Source organism: Hippocampus comes, unplaced genomic scaffold, assembly GCF_001891065.2.
Source record: "Hippocampus comes isolate QL1 unplaced genomic scaffold, H_comes_QL1_v1.1 scaffold317, whole genome shotgun sequence".
In the NCBI taxonomy this organism is placed as follows: domain Eukaryota; kingdom Metazoa; phylum Chordata; class Actinopteri; order Syngnathiformes; family Syngnathidae; genus Hippocampus; species Hippocampus comes.
The window spans coordinates 646,166-649,787 of NW_017805531.1; the positions used below are offsets into that span (position 1 = coordinate 646,166).

A 3,622-nucleotide genomic window follows, 5' to 3' on the forward strand; every position below is an offset into this window, starting at 1 on the left:
TCCCCTCCCCCCATCTTCATTCATGAATGAAATAGACATGATAAGGCCACCGGCAAAAAATGAGAACAATCTTGCAAGGTTCTTTCAAGCTCCTTTTGTAAAAGATTTAGGACATGTTGAAAAGCGTGTGTCAAATATATCCACGTGGGTGTAACCTTGTTAGCCAGTTAGCTCCAAGGACCTCACTTCAGCTGAAGGGAATGCACAAAAACTCCGACAGCTTTTTTAAGAAAGAGTGTAAGCGGCGCTCTATATTGAGCGCACGTTACACCTTCGGTGTAACGGCCACGCGGCCCAAAAGTGTGTGCGATGAAAAGAAAAACGTTAAAACCTCTTTCCCGATGTTGTCTATAATTCTCTTGTCTAAGTGGAAAAGCCATTATGGTCTTAGTCGGGTGAGCTACAGCTCCCCAAACCACTCAGCTTTTGCTGTCAGCGGCTAAATTAAGAGTCGTGTTTCCACCGGGAGACCAGACAAAAGACCTTCCTTACTGGGAAAGTGAATTTCTCCCGTGTTTTGTGCAGATCTGTCTTCAGCTTCACAAATCACAATGTGCAGCAAAGAACGGGCCGTGGACCGCAACAGAAAAATATGCAAGCGTGTTTGTGGCCTGATGGCGGGATTGTACAAGTCGCCCGATTGTCCTGCAATCGAGTCGGGGAGTTTGGCTGAAGATCTGCTGCAAAACATCGTCGAGAAAGAGATTACTTGGTGCCAGGTTTTTTTTTTTTTGGGGGGGGGGGGGGTGCCGTCTTAATATTCATCTCTGGCACCCTGTCTTGTCTTGTGTTATATCTCGCCAAGCCACAACAACACCACGTGAGACCACAAATTTTCCACTACCGCTCCGTTTTATAGCTCCCATCTATTTTCTTCCCGTATGTTCACAAGTAAATATCCAGGCCACGTTCCATTTTCTTACCAGAAGCTCCGGCGCACAAACAATGTTGTGCTGAGACATCTGCGTCCAGTAATGAATTGTGCATTTCAACTGGTCATTCTGCCACTCATTGAGTTTTAGCCCGGGGGGGGCAAAGTTCAACACCAGACGAGAATAACAACCGCGAGAACGCCAACATCAATCGGGTTCGTCTACTTGAGTACATCTTGAGCAGGAGTGTTATTCTTTTTTGATTTGTACTTGGTATGAATTGTTCCCATCCGTGGTTACGGGGGTCTTTGGTGACTTCTCTGGGCTTTCGCCCACCTCTCAACGGCACGACCGTGTCACAGTGATAGAAACTCGACAAAAACACAAAGGAAGGAAAAGGAATTGACATCGGCAGATGTCTCAGAGGCAATTTTGAAACCTGATTGGTTGAGCAATCAGGTCTGATTGCTAAAATATTTCAAGCAGAAGTATTGATTCGGAACACCCCGGGCAGATTCGACATGACGTGGCAGCAGAATGGCTAAAATCAGCAAAGAGAAAGGCTACAAAATCAAGAATATATTTCATTGTATCAGAAAATTTCACAGAACAAATATTAAGTTGTAAATATTGTCGAGGTTCAGTCATGGGTGTCAAACTCAAGGCCCGGGGGGCCGGATCTGTCCCGCCACATCATTTTCTGTGGCCCGCGAAAGCAAATCAAACGTCGACTTCTACGATGATTGCTAAAATATGTAGCAACATTTCAACTTCTCATATGTAATAAATAAGCGAGATATGGTAAGCATTTTTTTGTCACCAAAGCCCCTCATTCCACTAACTTAAACAATCGTTGAATGAACCATTATTCTTGACTTTATGACATGTTTTTATAGTCATAACGGCCCTCGAAGGGAAACGGTCACGACAATGTGGCCCGCCACTAAAAATGACTTTGACACGCCTGCTTTAAGCCACCAGAGGAAGACCTTGGTCTTGGCTAACTTTATATTTCTAAACACCACGTTTCTGGCTATTTAACGCGACCAACCTAATCATCGCGGATTTAAGAAGCTAAATTTAGTCGCGCAAGTGATTGGGGTGGGGCGTACAGTTCAGGACATCAATCTGGATCGCGAGCAAATGCTCTGTGTCCAAATGTGAGCGCCAGCTGACACCGTGACCTGATTTACACGCCCCCGCGCCTCCGCAACACGATGGCGTCTATCCCGCTCACGACCCGTGACCCGGACAGCTCCGCACAGAAGTACGTACGGGGGGGCAGACAGCTGCGCAGCTCGGCGCAGACTTCGCTCTGCGCACTGGAGAAAGAAGCAACACCACCGCTGCGCGTACCCATTCAACCATTCACGCGCCCGCAGGTCCTCTCATCGCTGTGCGTGCGTGCGTGCGTGCGTGTGTGTGTGTGTGTGTGTGTGTGTGTGTGTCCATTTCCCAACACATCAAGTTTTGATTCTGAACATTGGGTAAGATCCACGAAGCGGTGACTGTGCAATATTTGTGCACGACTTGGATCTGGAGCGCATCTCCACATTTCAATGTTACGACAGGGGGGGGGGGGGGATGTGAGTTTGTCAATGTTTTAATCGTTCGTATCGTATCGACACGATGTATTTATTTCACGTGGAAACGTAAGTCTAAATAAAACGACCTGTGGTATGAGTCGACTGTACGTGAGACAACGCAATGTGGGACAACGGCATACGTCTTTTGAAGGACAACATTCAACTTAACAACCTGAACATTCGTGGTAACCAACAATGAGATCATTTTTTTTCCCACAATCTATTTAGGTTTAATTTCCTATTTTCATTTCGACCCCGAAATGATGCAAACGCAGGACCGGTCCGCAGCACATTTTCATTCAGCGGCCAACACACGTCCTGTCCATAAATCTTGACACGGCGCAGAGCTGTCACGCATCCCTAAGCACTGTGACAGTAACTTCAAAAAACGAGACTCGCAAGTGGGAAGTCACTCACCTTTTTCCCAGCGGAGTGTCCCATGTATGCGTTTTAATCCATATCTGCGTCCCTTTCGCGTGAGCGCGCCAAGTGAAGAGCATGCAGAGAGCGTGCAGAAGAAAATCCATTTGTTAATTCCATTTACCGGGCACACAAGGTGGAATCACATTAGCGTGCTCTTTTAAAACTAATTTACTGCCCGAATCGAAATGTCCGTAAAGCTCGATGTTGTTCTTTCCTACCGCTCCCTCTCCCTCCCTCGCTCTCTCTCTCTCCCTCTCTCTCTCTTTGCAGCTCTTGAAGTTGCCTGGTTACCCCTGTTTCTCATTCAAGGAGGCTGAGGCGCTGCGTGCAGCGGCCAATCATCGCGGCAGCCGGAGAGATTAACTATTTCTTGGCTTCACTATTCTAGTTTCAGGCTAAAATGAGGGGGGAGTGGGCGGGGAATCTGGGCCCCCGGTGACAAGAGAAAAAAAAATTAAAATGCATAGAGAATAATGGAGAGGGGAGGGGGGGGCGTTTGAGGGGGGCTGAAATAGGGACGGGGCAGGGGCGGGGGGGATTAAATACTTTGGAAAAATAAAAGGACTGGTGAGGGAGGGGGGGACCAGTTTGCCACTTGTCACCAGATTCCACCCTTGCAGCATGTTATGCAAACTGTGGAGTGCTCCTCTCATCCCCAATTTCTCCCTCCGTCGCTCCGCGTGGTACATACGTCCGCGTATCTCATTTCTTAAATCTCCAAAAAGCAATCCGTCAGGGTAA

General features: G+C 47.5%; 1 protein-coding gene across 3 annotated transcripts in view; it reads right to left on the reverse strand.

The window, feature by feature from the left end:
• Window positions 1-3,212, reverse strand: part of dab1b (DAB adaptor protein 1b) — a 40,885-nt gene extending 37,673 nt beyond the window's left edge. For 2 of the 3 annotated variants that reach the window (XM_019877974.1, XM_019877973.1), the window contains exon 1: window positions 2,876-3,211. The gene's annotated coding sequence lies outside the window, so the exon portion shown is untranslated. Of the gene's footprint in view, window positions 1-2,875 lie in introns of all 3 variants that reach the window. The other variant, XR_002169207.1, reaches the window with a different exon arrangement.
• Between the last annotated feature and the right edge of the window lie 410 nt (window positions 3,213-3,622).